Here is a 23221-nt window from a genome sequence, read left to right as displayed (position 1 = left end):
TGAACAAGCCCCAAAATCCTCTTGTCAATTTACTTCATGCACTCAGTACAATATTGTCTCTCTTTATTTAATTTGCACAGTATGGCAACATTCAACACAGACATACAAGCTGCTGCAGAGCACTGAGCAGTGAGTGGGGAAAACCCTCCTTTATTTAACTAACCTATATGAGCTGCTGTGACTAATCTACACACAAGTATACCCAGACATGGCAGGACTTCCTTCAGAATAAACAGATGTTCTTCGTTCCTCTTTCATAAAGGAACATGCTGTTCTGACACACAAACGTGGTTTCCATAACTGCCACTAAGCGCGTTCACCTTTCCAAAAGTTCACTCAAGCATTTGTATATATTCATTTACTAATGTCCCTCACACCTTACATACAGTCACCTCAAATTGATCTCTTTTGACACCAAGTAAAAATATTATTTTAATAATGGAAAATAAGCATTTCGGTCGTCTCACTCAAAATCATAACTGAAATTATGGGCTTGCTTTACTGCCGTTTTTGTAAAGATTACTGAACTTTAACAGGCATCAGAAAAGAATAATTGTTTTCAGTTGTTTTGTCCCTGGTTTTAAATGTGTCAGTCAATTTAAAACTCATAGCAATTTTTAATCCTTTGATTTGAAATTTTCATCAATTGTACCTTCAGTTTACAGTGAGTTAATATATTTTAGTTATTTGTCTCTACCTCAATAGAATTATGATGTGTGACTTTAAGGTATCAGCGAAGCTACTCAGAAACGTCTTTAATTATCTCCCCTTTTATTCAATATAAGTCTTTTATTCTACTTCATCAGTCTCATGTTACAAACCTTTCAACAGTAGTGAATTGCTCGTGCTCCTATTTTGCCATCTAGTGGTTATTATTTATATGTCTGCACCATTTCCTTTTTCATATTTTCAGGTGCTTTTTATAAACATGATTTGTTTAACCTACAAATATCATACACAAACCATTTTAGTCATCTTTTTTTTTTTAAAGAACAATTCTTTTTTTTTTTTTTTTTTACTTTTCTCTCCGAATTTTATAAATTTTACTTTGTGGGATATACCTTTTTTTGTTTTTTTGTATTTCGGCATTTCTATTTAATCTTAGTTTCATCCATTCTTCTCTTAGTTTCATCCATTCTTCTCCTTGTAAAGCCCTTTGTAATTTCTGTTTAAAAAACCCCCAACGTTTTCTTGTTTGTTACTTTGGTTATTTTACTCATCAGTGCAACTGGTTATGATTGATACAGATGCTGTACAAACATTTAAGCAACTTAATTGTTGAGCACCCAGTTGCCTAAATCAAATATATGGAGTTTGTTGACTATAATTAACATTGACTTTATTGCTAAAATTTCCCAGTGTAAATCAAATATCCAGTTCAATTTAGACAAGGCTGGTTTGTGGCAATTTTAGAGCAATGCTGTTGTTTTTTTTTCTCTGTACAAATCAATCAATCAATCAATCAATCAATCAATCAATCAATCAATCAATTAATCAATCAATCAAACAAACAAACAAACAAACAAACAAACAAAAAGACAAACACAAGCAAATAAGTCAAAGTGAGTTTGGCTTGCACAAAAGACATGAAGATTTACCCATACTATTGTCAGTGTGTATCTTTTAATTGTATTTGAATTTATTTTTTGTGTTTGTATTGTATTTATTGTGTCTCTCCTGAAGAAATGTTGGCTTGAGCATCTTTTAGAATAGTTAAAAACTGTCTAAAAATTTTAGCTCAGCTCCTTTGATAGTCCAGCTGAAGATTTCTACATCTTCTGTTGATTATTCCCTTGGCATGCACACTCATCATGCTTTATCTATCTTTTCATCTCCCATTCTCTTCTGTTTTGAACACAAAATTGCATAATGTTATTTTAGTACAGAGGTTGCTGTCAGATACCAGAACCAAGTGTATACAAATGTTCATAGTTTTAATTCTATAGGGATAAACAAAGTGATAAAAATTGATAAAAGTTGATTCAAATGGAAGACGAAGCTTTTTCTCACTGTCAGACCACCTACGAATCTTTTTGTACAGTACATTTATCAGTCTGTGTAGTGAGTAATCAGTGTGGATCCAGAGCTGCAGTGGCTCCAGTGTCGGTTTGAACCATTAGCAGCCCACATGTGGGTTCATAAATCATCTAGCGTGTGTTTGCACAGCTGGTTGCGACCCTCCACTCTCCTAACTCCAACCTTTGCTGCCATATCGATTTCAAACAGGCAAATATTTGTAATCATCTGGATGACTTGATTTATTTCTAAAGTTTTATTATTTGACTGATGGAAAACAGGAAAAAGAATGAGTAGGCCTATGGGGGAGGCTACAAACTACAAGAAAATATGTATTTCTGCTGCACTGTATGACTAGACACCACTTATTGATCCAAGACAAATGCCCTTAATGACCATATTCATCCTCTATAAAGCATAGAGATGTTTGTAAAAGTTTTACAGCCTCGTAAAGGACTTGTCTCATTCCTCTCACAGACCTTCTGTCCTCTTACATGAGATTTAAGTATAAAGTCCAACACCAGCAGAAGCAACATCTATCCCCCAACACCTCACACACACATAGAGTAGGCCTGTATAAAGCTACAGTCATCTTGTGTAATTTTTATTGTACATGTACAAATCACGTATTTGCATCAACAGTGGCTTTACAATCTGTGCAGCATTCATCCTCTATCATTGTTTTGTAAGAACACAATGGACTTGACTTAATGGCTATGAACACAGGGAAAACAGTCACCAGATTTTTCATTTCAAAGCATTTATTCTCCTTTACATTAGTCACATTAAGGTGTTGAGTGGTCTAATTTTTGAGCACACTCAGGAGCAAAGTACAAAGTAAAAAGATGACCTCTTCAAACTGAGGCACAAACAGTGAATGAACTGAGCTCAGGACACTCAAATGCACCTGTGCATGTGGCCTAATTAGCACACCTGTTCTTGCTTTCAGGGACTGGGCTCCTGTGTTCTCCAATCCAGCAGTCATGTGACCTCCACTTTCAAAGTCCTCATACACCCTTGATTCGAATAAGGAAAAGCTCGCCCACAAAAACCTTTTAACAGAAAAAAATGGAAAAAATATCAGGAAGAGCAACAGAGTAGGGATCCATCCTCCAACACAGACACCCATTCAATAGATGTTATGATTGATTGATAACATATAAACATGTTGCATAATGAGGAATATAAATATATTTTAATGCTGACATACACTTTGAGTTCAAACTGCACACACACACCTTTCCTCTTTTGAAGTGTCTTCATGTTTTGTTGACTTTATTGTTATTCAGTCATATTTGTATTATTAAAATTAAACAATTAACTTTTTAACCTTTGTCAGATAGTGAAATTCTGCTTTTTTGTAGCTGCCATTAGCTGCTCTAACAGTGAGCTGCTACACTCACATGACGAATTCTACTTACTGCAGCACATATCAAACGCACCCTCTCACCTGTGCAACATGGCGGGATGTTTGAGCTCCTCCTTACGGACGATGTCAAGGTGCTGCTGCTGAATCATGCGTTTAAAAAAAAGCCCCAATATCACCTCTATAAACTCTTCTACACAATAATAGTAGCAGAAACGATTGCATTTCATTAGCAAGCTCGCCTGTTAACAGCAGTATCCTGTTGATCATGGAAGGATTTGTAGATAAATAATGTGTTCCTGCTGCGTTTGTTGGACATGCATCATGTCAGTCGCACAGATGCACTTCAGGCAAGAAGTCAAGAGTTTCTTCAGCACTTTTGGACCACAGTCTTCTCTCCCTGTTGGGATGCCAAAGATCAGCTGCAACACTTCTTCAAGGTAAGCTGTTTGCGTGTTAATGTGCAAGTTGTGAGTCCATGCTTATCTGTTCAGACAGTGTTTTGTGAAATTGGCTTAACAATATTTGTAAGCTATGGCTGTTGGTGCTGCTTGCTGTTTTAGGCTCTGTGAATATTTTGATTAATTAATGTATTTTGTTTTTGTATGGGAAGTTTATTATGATGCTGATGATTTACATTAGTAGTGAATGCAAATGTTGGAGTAAACAGGGACATGAAAAGGATAAGTGGTTTCACAGAATAGATGGATGTTGAGTTTAGTATAGGGGTATATAGCTTATCCTCCCACGTTGTTGCTTTTGGTTTTTTTTCATTTGTTGCTGATAGTATTACATGTATGGATGTAAATGAGACTTGTCTTGCATACATTAATTCACTTATTTCTTTGTGATTTTGGGAAACATGTTTGTCACATGCTGGATAAGCAATGGTGTTGACATTACTTCCATACACTAGATATAATGGCAAGCATATAATGCCAAGTATTAGGAAGTACTTGAGCTCAGAAAAATGGGTTTGTGTAAGTTCTTGTTTTACTAAACTTCATAATTTAAGCTGAATTTAAGTTCCTGCCCCATAGTTTGTGTGACTGCTGCATTTAGATGCACTTATTACTCAGCTGCTACTTGTTTTGCTACAAAACATTTCATAACAAGACATTGTCTGCTATGCGTTTTGTTTTTTTGTTTTTTTAAATAAGCAAGTTTAATTATTTGCTGCATACCCAGTATTGTATCTATGTCTGCTTCTTCAAATCCACCACACATCCACACTTACTGATATATAGTCACCTCTGCTCTGCTGCTGTTGCACTGCTCATAATGTAACACTTCTACTACTACTGCTCAGATATCACTTCATAAGCATATATTCTTTGAGTTATGGGGAGAAGTTATTTTTCATCATATGCCATGCTGAGAGCTTGCAGGTAGTGCAAATAACATCTTTGTACGTATTGTGTATTAAGATGATAGGCTACATTCACCATACATGGGTTGGCTTGACTGAATTAGAGGAACTTAGACCAAGCATCTTTAAAGTCACTTGGTTTCTGAAGTCTGGTTTAAGGTTGTGGTTGTTTTTTCACCACCTGCAGCCAACTTGTCAGTAACCAGATCCATATTTCATAGTGATAGACTGAGACTGTTGTTTTTTTTACTTTTAATATCCATCAAGACAATATCTGGAACAAGAAAAGAACAATGTGTGTTAGAACAAAAACGATCAACTTCATATTTTATGGCAGAAGGTTGAACTCTGAAGTAAATATTTTTAGATCTAGCAGTCATTAGTGGCTTTGCATCTTTGCTTTTAGTCTGTGTCCTCCACATCCGTGCCAAATTGGTACATTTCAGTCGTTTTTAAATTTATTTTTCCCTTTTCTTCATTCCCCATTTTTTTTCTGGCTGTGACTAGAAGTGGAACCACTCATGAACTGATGAAATGTGTGTAGCTGAAAAGTAATATTACAAATTTTCTGATAACAAATGAAGAAATACAATATTTTATCTTAATTTGCTGACTCTAACTTGCGCTTGGTAGAAAGCTGCAAATGTTTTGCCACAGTGGATGCATTATCATGTTAAAAATTGAAACCAGTTGCAGGAGGCAGTCCCTAATGGATAAGTTCCACGGTGACGGCTGACATGAAAAGCTGAGGTTGTGATCCTCAGCAGGGGTCAGTCAGTGGGAGGCCCCCAGGGTCTGTCACCTTGGTCTGTCCTGCAGGGTCTCTGTCACCAGGGATTGGAATCACCCCCATGGGTTCATTCGGACACTTAAGGGTTCACTACTCCTTTGCCCTGGTGAATGTTTATGTTTTGAGGTTGGAGGGATGTTTCAATGGCAATAGGGAAGTGCAGTCTCTACAAGCCTGCAATGATGAGGTTGAAAATGATGACAATATGTGAGAAGGTATTGCAGCTAATGAGTACTTGCATTCTCATTTTGATATAAGAACTTTGTCATACTGCAATGCTGTGTCCTTGACCTGTTGCACTTCAAGCATACTCAGATTACATCATGTCATTCCTTATTTTCTCATGCAAAACATTGTTCAGCATTCAGCCATAGCAATAGCCTTATTAACAAAGACTATGAAAATCGACAGCTGGTTGTGGGCATGTGCGAACAATATAATGTTATCATGAGGAAGAAGTAGAAGTAACATTGTTGGCGTTCATGGTTGGCTGAAGCCCTGGCGTTTGACTTTTAGGGGGTATTTTTACATAAATTAACCTCAAGTTTTGGAACTTTGACTTGGACTGATGTTATAGACAACCCACAATGTACCACAAAATGACAGAAAATCCTAAAATGCATGCAGTGTTTGCTTCAACATTAAAAGTGTTATATTCTGCTGCTAGACACAATTAATAGGAGCTTGTTTTAAGGACATCCATAAATATACAGCATTAATTCACTGAGTATGTGAAGAAGGCTACACACATTTTACCCAATCCCAATGACTTGTCAAAAAAGCAGGATAATTGAAGAGAAGCATTTTGTCTCATTATTCAAAGGCACATTTTGAGACAAAACTGTCGCCTCAAAAAATGCGGTTTCAAGCATAGATTGCAGTCATTGACACTATAATATAATTTTAGGTTCAGTTTAAGAACACAGTGTCTCATTATGTAACTTGAGTGACAGTGAATACAGAAATAAATTAGACTTGTGAATAATACCAGTTCATAATTCCAAAAAATCTGATATGAGCAACACATAAGGATAGCTCATAAAGGTGTGTGGTGTGAATGTTGTCATAAAGTGATCTTTGGAGCCCTCGATTTGTCCCAAATACTCCTGCACAGGTCAGAAAATCCTCCTCCATGGTCTCATTAACATCATCAGTCTCTTGGACTTCTTTATTATGAAGCTGAGCAGGTTGGGAAGGCTGTCAATGCCTATATAATCTGGCTGACATTTTGGTGTTCACCAAATCATTTTTTTCTAGTTAGCACTGTGGAAATTGGATTGGACAACATTCAGCTCTGGATATCCACTGGATACTGAGTTGTTCTTTCATACTGGTGCCAGCAGTGCTCCTTTAAACAAAACACCACTGTACTGTGTGGGCAAGATAAAAACTCTGGCGTTACCTTCTGTCAAGTCTGTCAGTCAGCATCACCCTCATTTTTTCTTTAATTCACACACACACACACACACACACACACACACACACACACACACACACACACACACACACACACACACACACACACATACACACACACATACACACACACACACACACACACACACACACACACACAAACACACACTGCAGAATTTAAGTTTCAAAAAAGTATTTTTAATGTGTATTCCCCCTGTATATCATACTTTCCAACAAGGCTAGTGGGTCAAAAATGGACACATAAAAAGATAAAAAGGAAAGAAAACAGATTCTGTACGTTCAACCAAATTACATAAAAGCTTAAATGGATTTTCGATGAAACCCCAAGCTCAAAAACTATGTCTGAGAAATCCATCATGGTTTTCACAAGCTTTCCCCGGCGATTAGCATTGGCTGGAGCGTTGGCGTGCACTCCAAATCAAAACCATATTCATTCTGGCCCGACACGCTTGTGTGCTCTCAGAAAGTGTCTCAGTTGCTAACCCCGTGATTTATAAACAATTATCTCACCACAGTGGCCAAATCAAAGGCCTGGAAAAAGGGAACAAATTAACAGAAAGGTATTTTTCTTTTCTAAGGGACCTAATTTTGAAAGCCGCAGTATTCATAAAGTCACGGTGCATAATTATGTTTTTATAGCTGTTCAAACTATAAAGTTGCCTTGTAATTTCATGGTTACGAACGTAGCAATTTTGAGACCCCAGTTTTGCTTTGGCTTTGTTTGTTTGCGTTTTTGTGTAAGAAGTTATGCATGTTTTAAAAATTGAACTCTAATTTTCACAGGATGTGGGATTTTTGTAAATGTTACATTTGTGTCTAAAAAGCACACAACTCTGGAGTGACAGGTGTGTCAGTGGGTTTTTGGAGGAGGTCTGATGGCATACATGAAGCTAAAACAGAATCATACGCTGTTGGTTATTTTATATTTTAACTCAGTGTTGTTTTCAGACTGTCAGACCAAAGCAGAAGTTTAAAAAGCACTATATATGCATGTCTGTGGGAGGAATTGTGCTCTACTTTATCTTGAGTCAAAACGATACAGCTCTGCATGCTCTGACCAAGTCGTGTTGTGACTGAATGTTTGTGTGTTTCCTATGGTTGAATAAAGATGCAGTAGAGTTAGGATTGGGCAAGGTTTATAATAATATTAGATTCACAGGATTTTTACATCAATGTCATGAAGCTTATTGGATTGTCACATCTGGCTAACTTTCATTATTATTATTATCATTATCATTATTATTATTATATAAAATTAAATAGCCCCCTCCCACTCAACAGGACTGCAACTATTACTTTCATTATTGATTTAATTGATTTATCATTGATCAATAAAACATCAGAAAACACACAAATATCCTAGAGCGCAAGATCATGTAATCAGTTGTCTAAAACCCCCAAAATATTAAATGTACAGTAATTTACGGCCATGAAAAGCAACAAAATCTGACATTTGAGAGCCTCGTACTAGCAAATGTTTGTCATTTTTGGATGAAAAATTATTTATTATTCAATTAGCAGTATACAGTAGTTGCTGATTTTTTATTTTTTTTTTAGTCTATTCAAGTGTTGCAGTTCTTATTTTCAGTTTTGATTAATAAGTCGATTATTCTCCCAATTGGCCATTTTGTCTTTGAAATTTCAGAAAATGGTTTGAACTGTTTCCCAAAACCCAACAAACCTAAAATTCCTTCTTTTTTTGTCATGACCAACAGTCCACAACTCAACAATATTCAATATACTATCATAGAGAACTAAAAAAGTTTCCCAGGTGCCAAGGTGTCTTTAAATCTTGTTTTGTTCAGCCAATGGTGTAAAATTCACATGATATTCTATTTATAAGGATATAAATAAGAGAAAAGTTTGTTGTTATCAATTACTTGTTGGACCATTGACTGATCAATAGACTAATTGTTTCAGCCCTCTTCTGTTACCTGGCACTTAAAAACAGGTGGAGGTGTTCTAAAGCCTCATGTTAGAGATGAACTCCTGCAACAAATGAAAGACAAATGTGTGTTAGCTAGAAGATGAGTGACACTGTTGTTTTCAACAGGTGAAAGTCCATTTTCTCAAACACATATTTATAGGACAAACAACGTGGGCTCCCACCATCGCTGCAGTTATGCTGAATTTTAGCTCACTTGCAGTATTTCTTGTTGTTATTTCTTACTTTCACAAACTTGTGCCTTTTTTTAAACATTAAACTTTTCAAATATCTATATTATTCAGCCTTTTAGTTACTGGAAGGTTGCATGGATGTCATTTTCTCCAAAATGCTTACAGACATTTGAATGCAGTCTATTTCTCGTCTACTTCACAGACATTTCAGTCCTTTTTAAGGTTTAGGCTTTAAACTAATGGTGTTATCCTGAGCGACACACAATCTGTGCAATAGGACACGCTTTTGATCCCAATTAGCCAAATTTTCAGACAAGACATTAAAAGCATGACAACGGTAACGGTAATATTTCTCCTGCAAGATTTCAGTGATCTCTGTATAATCATTTAAGTGCTCTTAGAATAAGACAGGCATGAGTTTTATGGTAACTTTTTGAAAGAAAAGCAGAAAGTGGATATGATTGTTTCAAGGCAATAGTTGAAAATATGATTTTACAGCATACTAAAGGAGGCGACTGCTGTTCTGATCACAGCACGACAGTTATTCCACCATCAGGGAGCCAAGAAGGAGCAGACACATTAGTGTGTAATGGTGGCATTACTTCTTTGGGCTAAGACTTTAACAGATCCCTCTTGGCCCAGGGAGACAGATGCTACAGAGTCAACCTGGCAGCTGGAGCTCCAACATAAATAATGGTCTTTAAGTGCATCTCAATTGTTGCAGTATTTTAGACCAAATGCATTGAGAGTTACAGAAATAATGATAGCCATAAAACCTTGCTAGGTGGTGTTGCTGCAGAGAAGAGAGCAGCAGGAAAGGAGCATTAATCAGCCAGTTGTTAATGAAAGTATCAAAATCTCAATGTCTAGCTTATTTCAGTACCTGCCCATGGCCAGCAGGAGGCGCTAGTTCACTGGATTAGTTGAGCTGTGACTGCCTCACCCTGAATCTACATTTCAAGTGGTCACACTAAAATGTAATTTTGTCATCTTGAACAGAATTTGGATTTAGTCACTTAAATTAAGTTCATATTTAGTATTCAAATCACACTTTTCTTAGAAAAGAAAGAAACCTAGAAAGCCAAAACTTGAATATAATGTATGTATGTATTGTTTTTTTGTTTTTTTGAATCTTGGAATAATCACATTTACTAAACTAAAAAGTGCACATTTGGGTTTAAAAACTGGCAATTATGTGAGCATTTATCAGTGCTCTGGCTGGGTTGTCACCAGCGGAGAGTGTTAAAGCAGCTGTGTGAAAGCAGAGAGGTGAGCTGGAGAGGTCGTAAATCTTCTGCCTCTCACAATAGTGTTGGCTCACTGACCGAGTGACACAACTTCAAAGAGAACCCCTGTCTTCAAATGAACTTGTTGCCTTCATTGATACAGGTTTAGCTTGGCCAGCTGTTTTGAGTGTGAGTGTGAGTGTGTGTGAGTGTGAGTGTGAGTGTGAGTGTGAGTGTGTGTGTGTGTGTGTGTGTGTGTGTGTGTGTGCGTGAGTGTGAGTGTGAGTGTGAGTGTGAGTGTGAGTGTGAGTGTGAGTGTGAGTGTGAGTGTGTGTGTGTGTGTGTCTTGAGATTGACACCAGTGGGCCACCAACCAGGAGCAATGACTCACACCTTTTTAGATAAAGGTGTCTGTGTGTCATTTGTAAAATGTAGTATTTATAGAATACCAGTGTTTTTGCAGGTCATAGCCCTTTTTTCATTTTTTTTTCATTTTCATTTTTTTTTTTTTTTTTACAAATGCTGTATACTTTACTTTAGATTTAATGTGTTTTTAAACCTCCTGGAAGGTTTTTATACTCTCTAGAAAGCCACAGTTTCTATCAATTTCTGTCATAATATGAAAAATCAACTTGGCTAACAAGTAATTATCACTGTTCATTATTAGCAGCATAATTTCTGTGTTTATTGTTGTCAAACAGAAAGCTAGTTGATGCAGTTGTAAGAGCTGTCGATTTGAAATAGAAGATACCTAAAATATTAGAAGATACTTTGGCGAAAGGTTACCAGAAATATAAAGTATATGAAATTTGCGGTGGATGAGTAAAACGGACTAAATGTTGCTTGAAACGTACATTCTCAGACAGAAACCAAATTTGGAATCTCGTTATGGAGCAAAATGATAATATAGCCCACTGCATATAAAAATACGTTATAAAAGAGCACATTTTTGTACCATTTGTTTCCAAGTGAGTTACAACCATCGGAAAAAACTAAAACAAAAATAATATCTAAGAAAAGCTGCAGCTCTGACATCTTATGAGTCTCTGATTTGTTGCTGAAAAGAAAAAGTTTTACTTGTACAGCATGCAGGAGTTTTGGTCTGATTTAAGAATCTAACCTGAATCTAATATTCATTCTGAGAAGAAATATTAACCTTTTGAAATTTGCATTTTCTCAAGAAAGTTTGAAAGAAAGGATACTACTAAAGGATACTTAAAAGATTATGGGCATAGGACACAGTTGCTGAGTAAAAAGGATCTGTTTAGTTTTTTTAAAAGTGAGTCAAGAATTGGAGGAATGATTTTTCTTTTCAAAAATCAATCATGTTACAATGTTTTTTCAAAGAGGACTTTATTCTGCTTACATTTAAGAAACAAATTAGCCTGTTTGCAATTCCAAGAAAAAAGCCCAAACACTCTCGTGGCCGCAGATTAGAATTAATAAAAGTAGCTGATTTGTTTGTGTTTGTAAGTGTTCCTCTAAAGGGAAATATCACTTTAACATGTGCACAGTCTGACTTCTACTTGTTGTGAAAGCAGTCCCGGCTGATCATGTGTTTCGGGGGCCTGCAGGGTGTTTGAGCATTCCAGTAACAGTAATGTCCTTCCAATATCTTCCTGGTATTTTTCTTTCTTTATGGGATCTGTCTGTCTGCTACCTTTGATCTTTCTACTTTACCACCAGTCTTTCACCCACCCACTCTTGCTTCACCCCTCTCCTCTTTTTTCTTTCCTTCTTTCTTTCTTTCTCATCTCTCGTGTTGGTTGTCTTTCCGTGTCAGAGACTAAGCAAACAGAGTCGTGTGTGAACGGCCTCATAACTCCACGGTCTTGAGAGACTGGGAGCTCTCAGACGAGCGCAGCTGCGTCTTCATTTGTCGGCCATGTTCGGCATTCTCCAGATATCTTGAGGAGGCTCCTGGGCTTTTTCTGTGTTCTGGTTTGACCCTGTGCCCTGTGAAAGGCTGTGGAGAAGGAGAAGGGAAGCAAAGTGGGACACGTTTTCAGATACAGTTATGAAGGCGATAGGCACATGAAACCCATGACTTGAGGAAACGTTTGGTAGATGCATTATAATTGGGCTGCATTGTATGATTTTAAATCATGGTTTCAGAAAAAAAAGCAAAATCTGCAACTAATTATTATTTTCTAAAATCTGAATACTTTGGTCCACTGAATTTCAGATAATACAAAAAAAAAAGTCCATTAGTTTCCCAGTTTGACATACTTATATATCTTGTTTAGGATGACCAGTAGTCCAAAACACAAAGCTAATACATTTATTATCACAGAAGAATAATTAAAAAAAATCTAAATAAATCTTCATATTTGAGAAGACAGAACCAGTGAAATTGTGGCATATTTGTTTAATAAATAAATTTTGAATAATTCAATATATCAGAATAGTCGCAGTTTACATTTCTGACAATTGACTAATTGATTGACTAATCAAAGTGTTCAAAGTGTTCAAATGTGAAACAAAAACTCCAGTAACTCATTTAAAAAAAAAAATCTGAATTTGTTTAAACAGTTTTCAGCATTTTTCTAAAACATTAACATGATATGATCACATCACCATAAAAGGACTGGACTGCAAAAGTCAATAAATTGTGATATAAATGGTAATGTAGCATTATCGTCCAAGTCTGCAGATGGGTTTGCAGTTCAAACAGCATGAGCGCAATAGAAAGAGAGTTAGAAAAGCAGAGCAGTTGCAACAGTTGGACGCTTACAAAAAGAAAAAATCAGAGAAGGAAGTACAGGGCAGCAGAGCAGAGAGTAAATGGTGTGTATGAGTGTGAAAGAGTGTGTGAAAGGAGGGAGTAAAGAAAAAGAAGAGAGAAAGTGAAGAGACCTGTCCCATGGCTAACACAGATATCAGCAGGAGGCCAGCATGTGTTTTCTTCAGCTTGGCCAAAGGGGTTTGCATTCCCCTCTTCTCCTTCTTCCTTCCTCTACCCTGCCTGCAGACCCCCTCCACTCCCTCACCTTGCAGGCGTGAATCATCAGACACGCAGATATCTCTATCCAGACTCCTATCTTCTGTCCTCCCTTCTATCACTCTCTCTCCTCCTCTTCTACTCTACTTCTACAGTCTCCACTTCAGAATAAGGAATAAGAGAATCAGGGTCTCTCTCTCTCTCTCTCTCTCTCTCTCTCTCTCTCTCTCTCTCTCTCTCTCTCTCTCTCTCTCTCTCTCTCTCTCTCTCTCTCTCTCTCTCTCTCTCTCTCTCTCTCTCTCTCTCTCTCTCTCTCTCTCATTTTTCATCTGTTCCTTGGTGCATCTGGCGAACATGAGCTGTGGAAAGACAACAGACGAGTAATGGGAGAAGTGTGTGGGCGAGTGTATTGTGTGGGCGGCTGTGCACATCTGCATGTGTGTGTGTGTGCATTATGCGCAGATGACAAAGGCAACTGGATGTCTTCGTCAACTAAATCCCATCTGAAAGTATTTTCATATGAGCTTTTGGTTCTTCACCGACACCCACAAAACCACTGACACTTGAGTTGCTAAGCTGTTCGACACGGACTGATGAAATCTCTCAATATGCACCAATATATTATAATATCATGAACATACACTGCATTTCAGAAGCTGGTGAGGGAATCTGTCCTGTGACGTTACGATCACAGATTTTGATACCTTTACAGCATGTGTATCCCAGCAACTGGACAGAATCACACCGCACACATAGCTCCAGTGCAGGAGCACTCTCTACTCAGAATAGTTTCTCTGTAGTTGAAATCATTGCAGATTGTTTTTGTAATGGACATATTTTTGTCCTGCATGGTTCAATGTGAATCGGTTTTTAACTTTTGTTACTTTATCAGCTGTGATCAAGAAAAGGCTTTAAGATATGCATAGATTGGTTTTGGTTGTAATATTTTACCAGTTTTCGTCTCTCAAAATAAGAAGTTCACATAATTTATAATGAATTGTTGGTTTCTTATAATTTTTCCCAGTTTCTCCTTATATTAGGACATCGATACTGGAGCTGCAACAGTAAGTCGATTAATTGATTAGTTGCCAGATGTTTGGATAATTGATTAATTGTTTGGATTACATATTTATGAAGACATTTCCAAGATTCACAGATTCTAGCTTCTGAAATGTGAATATTTTCTGGTTTCTTTAGTTCTTTTTGATAGCTACTGAATATCTTTGGGTTGTGGACTGTTGGCTGGGACAGAATAAGACATTTAAGGACATTATCTTGGGCTTTGGAAAACAGTGATTGATATTTTTCTCTATTTTCTGACATTTTATTGAAGAACTAGTTGATTAATCAAGGAAATAGACCGCTTAGTTGCATCCTATATCTGTTCCTATATCTGTTCTCCTGTGTATGCAGTGAACAGACACGTAAACATATGTGCAGGTCTTTGAGCATTGTTTATCGTGCATTTTAGATATTAAATGAAATACATGAAAAGTTTGTTTAGCTTTAGTGGTTCAATGTTGGGGCTGTATCACTTGTACATATGAAACTTCAAGTACCATCATACCCACACTAGATTATCAAGATTCAGAGGCAGATAATCTGACAAGTTGTTACAAGCAGAAACAGCTGAGACCATCATGGATTCAGTGAAATGTATGTTCAGTATAATAACGTGACCCTAAATAAGATCCATTCCAAAGTTATTGCTGTGCTTTGATATAGCTGTAATGATTAGTCAATTATCAGAAAAGGAATCAGCAACTATTTGGATAACTGATTAATCACCTTATAAGAAAATATGCCACTTTTAGACTGCTGTGCTGCTTTTACCTCCTTTTGATGTGAGAATTTGATGATTTTCTTAGTCATACGTGATACTACACTGAATATGTTTGGTATTTGGACTGTTGTTCAGACAAAATAAAGTCGTAACCTTTTGGGCATTTTCACAATTTACTGACATTTTACAGACCAAATAATTAATTAGGAATATTATTGGCAGATTAGTCAACAATGAAAATAATCATGACAATATGAGAATAATGGGCTGCATTTAAAAAAGATATCCAGTTTACTATCACGGACCACTCAAATCAGCTAATTTTCACATAGTGAGTGAAGATAGTTTTGGTAATCAAATGGTAATCAGTTTTGTTTAAAAAAACCCCCACTTATGGCAAGTTGTTTCAGCTGTACTCACAGCATCTTAACAGTGTCCTTCCAAAATGAGATAAACCCTTATGAAAACACTAACAACGCCTCAAACAAAAATGAACTCCCAAATTAAAGTTTTAAATGAAAGTACAGTTAATTATGGGTAAAGTTGGAGTGTGTCTGTGTCTGTGTCTGTGTCTGTGTCTGTGTGTATTACTTTAATGTGAGTGTGAGATTGATATTGTGGGACTTCTCAATAACTTTTTTTTGTTTATCTTTTGACACCTTGACTTTTGAGCTGAAGTATCTAAAGCCCCAGATTGCATAAGACAGTGTTCTACTTTTCTTTGCATATTAACCTTCCCTCAGCCATGTGCTGCTAATGAATGGTGGGTTTGTGGCTCAGACCTGGCAGATGCCTAGCTCTGGATGTGCAGAGCCTGCCAGTGACCATTGGTTATGCAGTTTAGCTACACTCTGAGTAATATGATGACCTGATGGTCTAATTCGCTAAGAAGTAACATCTGTCAAGCTAAAACATAGTCTGAAGTGTAAACGGATGAAAGTCGTGTGTGTTGGTTTCTGTTGCAGGCAATCTGGCGGTTTGTACTTTCAGCACACCTACAAAGCAGTGCAAGCCACCGACCACATCTCTTCCATCTCTGGCCTCACTCTGCCTGAGGTTCTCCCTTGAAGTACCTTTGCTAGCACCTTCGAAGCCACAAAACACTAACTGACTCGGGGAAGTGACAAATTGAGGGGTTTTGGCAGTCTGCTGGCGGTAAAACATGCCTGTTTACATGGGAGGATCCCACAGAACCACAGACATGTCTCTGGCAGCCAATAAGAGAGGAGGAGAGGAGGGAATGAAAGGAGCTGGGTGATGGAGGGTGAAAGTATGAAGAAGGAAGGAAATTGCAAGGGGCAGTATTTTTTCCAAGGTATAAGAATTTTCAGGAACTGTTGGCACATTTATTTCCAAAATATATATGTGTTGCTGTAACGTATAAATCATAGAAATCTATTCTTATTTTTCCTCGGAAGACTGATTAGGCACTGTTGGATGCCAAATGCAAAAACCAAAGTGCTACCGCTTTTCTTTCATCTGACTTACATTTTTTATGGCTTTTACAAGAACCTTCTTCAAACCAATAAATTGCTGAAAGGCATTGTCTTCAGTTGGTGTGTTGAGCTGCCTGTGGAGTAGGGCTCAGATTTCCTGGCCAAGACAAAACTTTTAGACGCTCTGACAGAAATGTCTGAAGGAGGAGAAACTCTATCCTGCACATGTCATTGTAATTCAGGAATATTATATGATTTAGAGGGTGGAGAGCACAGGGCTATGAAAACACAGAACTCAGTGGCAGTGCACACAAAGGACGCTTGTTCTTCCACAATGGAAACCTTGTTGGCATTTTCTTTAGTGCCTTGCAGAAAACTAAAGAATAAACAACAGTTTGTTGTCCACTATCTCTGATGTGATTGTATCTCTGACAGCCCTTCCCAAATGGAAATAGCTTGGATTTGAAATTATCCAAGGCAAATCTCGGCCTGCTGCTTTTATATAATTTATTTGGTCAATAGCTGTATGGCTTCATTGTTAAACTGAAGGGTAAAATCCGCAAAAATCACCACAAGAGTTGACTAAAGCTGGAATGTGGCTATAAAAGACAACACAGCGGTTGAAGCTCAAATCTGTTTATGTGACATCTAAATGTGATTTTTAGAGGGTCACTGCTCTGTCTCCACTTCTCTGTCTGTCTTCTTTCAGCAAGTGGTCCATACTGTCCCTCAGGGCTGCAACAAACAATTATTTTTTTTTAGATTGCGGATTATTTTCTTGATCATTTGTTTGGTGTATACAATGCCAGAAAATAGTGAAAATGCCCAGTGAAACTTCCTAAAACTCAAGTTGACATCTACAAATTGCTGGTTGGTTTTGTCCAACACTCAAAAACAGAAAGATTCAATTTACTTTCACATATGATGAATAAAAGTAAAAGTAAAATATGGGAATTTTCATGCATCACAGTAAAGCCATTTTAACAACAAGAAAGGAGTTGCTCATGATGAACCCGCAGAGAATTATCATGCAACATAACAATTCTCATCTCTGTGAAACATTTTAGAGTCTTTCAGCTTATAGTTTTGGTTTTCCAGCCCACAAGTTCACTGCTTTGGTTCATTATCATCACCCTCATCAATCTTTTTTCTAGCAGCAGCTGTTTTTAGCAGAGAAAGCTCTAAAGACATCTGTACGCTACCTGACCATCACTGAGTTAATAACTATCTGATGAACACAATTTAGCAGCAAAAGAGTCAAACATTTCTATTTCAATTAAGAATGAGTGAAAACTAAAACAGAGCTAAAGGAGATTGACAGACATATAATCATCAGGTGCAAGTTGAATTTGGAAACACATTAATTTAACTTATAGTGTTTATTCTGTCAAATTTTATGCACACCAACATGTTTCGTACATGCTATTTATTTGTCTTCATTTGATTTAATTATATATATTCTTTGCATTACCAGCTCCCAAGTTGGATTGAATCTGTATTTTTTCATTCAAATCAAATCAGGTGACCAGACACCAAATTATGCTGATCTTATATTTTTGACATAAAAAACTTTATGAAGTGATAATTGGTTTGTTGTATTTGCAGCATTTTACTCTGCCCCCAAGTGACTAAAAAATACACTAATGAACATTTAATTTACAAATACAAGATATTGTTGTGTAACAAGACGTGAAAGATGGTTTATTACACAGAACCATCTGAGAAGTTGTCCTTGGAAACTGTTTGGAAGGGAAGTGCGGGCACTTTCAAAAAATACTTGGTAGGTGATGCTGAACCATCTATCACCATCTATCACTGTCTTATCTTGCAAGGCAGCTGGAAGATGGATTTTTGTGTGATTTTGCGAATTCATCTGCCTCACAAGGTAAATTGGGTATAATATGAGCCATTTTCATGAGCCTCTTAGATTGTCTGATTGTCTTGATTTAGTTTCCATTTCTCAATCAAATAAAATAAACCAAAAACTAAGCCACTTGGTATTGATTTTTAGATTTAATCGGAAAAACTGGCAAAAGTTATAGTGAATTCTGCTAAGTATTGAATTCAAAAGCCCTAGTGATCCCCTGTTACAGTTGCTGTGTGCAGTTGTAAATATTAACTTCTCCACATTATTCCTGCTGCCAGAGGCAAGTTAAGAGTTTCCTTTGAGCAAAGCTCCACAGGAAATGAATTAGATGAGATGGAAAACATAGAAAATATGCATACGACAGTCTCCAGGCTGATTTTTCCGGGGATCTGATATATCCCAGAAACTGATACTGATACTGTTTGAGTCCAGTGCTTTGCCATCTCATTTATCATCATTTGAATAGTTCAAAAGAATATAGCACATCCACCACACACATAACACTTGAGACAGCTGGATAAGCTAAACTTCTGTCAGTGAAGGAAACAAAGTCATTTGAAGAAAGGGGTTCTCTTTGAAGAAGTGTCACTAAGCAAACTACAAGTGAGCTGAAGAGGTCATAAATCCCCCTCAGCTCCCCTCTGCTTTCCTACACCTGCCTTAACACACTCTGTGGGTGACACCTCAGCGGGTCCTCCAGGAAGAGATGCCACACATGAACGTAAACTAAACTTTTAGCAGCTTTAAAAGTTATTGTAGGCAAGTTCATCAAGGCAGCATAAAGAAACAGAAATAATAGCGTAATTAGGGCACGGTTGTGCTGCTTTATGTGAGCTGTAATGATTTACTGAACAGTCAATTAACAGAAAATGAATCCGCATTTTTTGGATATTTTAATACAGAAAGATTAATTCATAAAGTAAACATTACTTTCAACAGTTTCACTCAATGCTGATCATCAAAATGATCCATGTTGTGTTCATTTATTTATCAGGGACACCGACATATATTACTATAGATATGATATACCTATGTACCTTCTTATGGCAACATAAGGTGGGCCATAAGAAGCCCTCTTGTGAGATTGATATCAAGGTTTTAACTCTGTTGGCAGTGGCAAATATGTTATATTTGAGGAAAAATGTTCAGAATGCAATGAAAACCTGAATGAGTTTGAGAAATAGGAAAAACAAAAATGATTGCTCATCAGGCTTTGAGTTGGTGTTACAACATATGAAATCTTTTATTATTATGCAATAATTGTGTCTAGTTAAAATGAGTCATTTTTATGAGAAAGATCCTTGTTGTAGTTGAGTCAGTATGACATCACATGAAGATGTGTTGTTTTAACCACAAGAGTATCTTTTCTTGACTCTACACTAGTTTTTGGACAGAGAAAAAACAGCCTCACTGACCCCTATGGGTTGAAGCGTATACATCTCTTAAAATTATGACCTCACTCAAGTCTGATGTAGCGTAGTATAGTGTAAAGCTATGTAACTGCTGCACAGGTAGAGGAAAAAGAATGATGTCACCAATAGTTGACTGGGCAAACAGGATTATTGAACTTGGAGAAGTTACTCTTTAACAGTTATCAAAACTTGAGGGTGAGTCCTGCTGACATCTGTTCATCACAGAGATCAGAAGGCTGAACAGTCTCTCTTAAACCCAGTGGGTTTCTGAAAACGTCTTCTTATGACTGCATGTTTTCAAAAGGAAGATTTCTGATACTAGAAAAATGTGGTTTGCATTACAGCTAAAGACTTATTTTCATTATAATTTTACATTGTGTGCTGAAAGCCAAGATGTTTGAAAGATTACATCTGAGTTGTGTATTTTTAGCAGTTATCAGCTTATCAAGGCCTAGACCAGTAACAATTTAATTTCCTGCCAATAATTTAGTATAATCCTGGTTTACGACACTTTAAATTAACATGGATTCTGTCTGTAAACTAGTTCATTTTTTAAGCCTCACTCAGAGGGGATTAATGTTGCAGGGGGACATATAAATAAAATATTCACTGTGCTCCTTAGTAATTTAATTCATCATTTTGGATGTCGTCTTAACCACCTTGAAATTACATTAGCCAAAAGAGAATAACAGTATCTTGTGACTTGTTGTTGACATTACAACACCTTATTTGATAATTAAGGTCCCAGGGTCTTGCTCTCCTGATGGCCTCAATTTTTTTTCTGGCATGGTATTGGTTCTCAAATATGTTGGTGTTAACATTTTTCCATCTATCACATTAGCAAAAACGTTTCTGACTTCCTTCATTTTCGCACAGAAGTCAAATTTCATACTTAAAGCAGCTCTTCCTGTGGAAAAACACTTTCAAGATACACTTTGAAATACAAACACCCTGCTCCAGACTGAAGGCAAATTATAGGAGCGAGTGAAAAGAGCAAAAAAACAGTAGGTAATTGCAACTGTAATTATCACTGAGGTGGAGGTAAAAAATTATCCACATACACGATCTGGACTCGATCTGGATCTGTTCCCTAATCAGCTCCACCTCTCTTAGAGGAAGGAATTCAGCCCGAATGGGGCTTTAGCCTATGAAAAATATCCAGTATTGATGTTACAATCCATTCAAACCCTTCAGCCGTTTGCTTTAGTGTTTTCTTTTGTTGTTAGATCACACATGCGTCTTTATGCTCTTCTATCACAAAAACAGACCAAAAACATGCATATGTGTATGAAAATAAAACATTTCTCATGAAGCAACAGTGTTTCTTTCCTGATTGCTGATTGTTTTCCAAGATGGAGCTGTTTAACCTTAAGGGAACAAACCCTCATTGAAAGCACTGGCCAAGGTTTAATCAATTTGCTGCCATCTTGATTAGGCAACGATCCACCAATCTGCCCAGCAATCAACAGTAATTAGCCTGGCCTGGAATAAAATCGCCCCCTCAACCTCCACTGTACATTTTGTCCAACTTATCAGTCTGGTCATTGCACCAATGGCAGGGGCTCGTTCGAGTTCCTGTGATTACCTTTGGCGTCATCTGAGCCGCTATCTTCTCTCCTGTGTAGTGAGGCCAAAAATGTGCAGGCATTGAAGGGGGACTAATGGGCCAAATCTTGAATGGTCCAGATGGCTGCGGAAGAAATTGGTCTAAGCTGACAGTTTATCCAGGCATCCGACAATTACAGCCTCCTACTGAAATAAAAGGCAACATTTGGATAGTACATTTAGATCCTAACAATAGAGAGGAAATGTCAAAACACATTCCCACACACAAATGGAACCATATGGCAGCCATTTTACCTGGGTCTGGTTCAAAAGTAAGTTTTTACTGTAACTATTACACTCCAATACAGTACAAACCAGTTAATACAGCATATAGCCATGAATATTCACTTTTTGTTTAATTGGACAAATCTTTGTAGTTAAATCTTGAAATGTGACTCCCTGAAAGTGTCATCTTATCTCTAGAAATAGGCTAATGAATCAATAATATTTTTCAACTAGTTATTATGGTCTCAATCACTAAATTATGGGTTTGATACCTGCTGCATGGGCATTGGTTGACAGTTTACTAATCTGCTGCTCTCTCTGGCTCCTTGTCTTGCACTGAGTCAGACTTTTGGAGCTTCTGTTGAAGTTATTTTTCTGGCACAGTTGTACTGTCCACCACACTTACATGAATAAGACCCTCAAAGGATGCTCTAATGCAATATTTCATTGTTTGATATTACTTGATTTTGCTACCTGCCCTGTTCAATTTTTTTTTAGCAAAAGTAGCTAACATTAGCCCAGGTGTGCACCAGTCGGTGTTCCTAGTACGCTAGTCACTTAGTGTTTCCAGAGTGTAAGAACCAGCACCCCACACCATTTGTCTGGCAGTCCTGGCTCCAAACGTAAAAGATGGCGCTTAACATAAACTGCAACTCTGGGCTACAAACTGGCTCCAATGTAAACCAATGGGTGATGTCACACCATGCTACAACCTTCATTATGTACGGTCTATGGTCTACACAGGATGCATTCAGGCACAGTACTGTGCGTGTATCACCCTTAATTTGGCAGCTCTCAAAAACCAACACACACATAAAACGGAAGAAAGTAGACTTTAAGCATAACAATACGCTTCAGGATGTGGTTTTGAACATATGGCAATAGTAGATACGCAGGCCGAGTTTCATCTCTGTTATCAGGTTTCCTCTCATTATCAAAAGATATGCTTGGCAGTGGAATAACTTACCCTAAATTGCCCATGAGTCTGAATGTGTGTGTGTTTACTTGCTATAGAATGTCAATGTGCTCTAGGTGTTTCCATTATCGTTCTATGCAGGGAAAGGCATTTGTCGACAACTTAGCTCTGAAGGATTCATATAATTTATGCGAGAACCCCGATTGAACCTCCTGAATTATATTATAAAATGGCCACTTGTTTTCCCCCTGCATGTATATCCAGAGAACAATGCCAGATGATTCTTATAAAGTTTTACAAGTCTAGTCTTGTCTGAAACATAACGATAAATGTCTAAAACAAGACTACAGCTGGATGCACTTGGTGCATCTTAAAGAGAACCTGCCTGTTTTACAAAGTGTACTATAGATTCTTAGATTTAATGTGTTTTTCCTGCCATATACCTTGCAGGCAGCCACTGGTTTCAGTTCTCGTCAGTACTTAACAAAAATGGCTTGCATAGACTTAAAACATGCTTGAGATACAACATGAACAACATGCAATATTTTAATTTTTATCAAGTTATGTGATTGTTATGGGAACAGACTGGAAACCTGTTCTTGGTACATTCTAGTGCTGAGGGGGAGGCTTGGAAACAGGGAAATGTTGAGCTTGAAAAAACTCCACACCAGTTTGGTGTGGCCTGACCAAAGCTTCAGCTCTTTTATGGTAAAA

This window comes from Scomber scombrus, chromosome 4 (assembly GCF_963691925.1).
Source record: "Scomber scombrus chromosome 4, fScoSco1.1, whole genome shotgun sequence".
NCBI lineage: Eukaryota > Metazoa > Chordata > Actinopteri > Scombriformes > Scombridae > Scomber > Scomber scombrus.
This window is presented reverse-complemented; position numbering follows the sequence as displayed.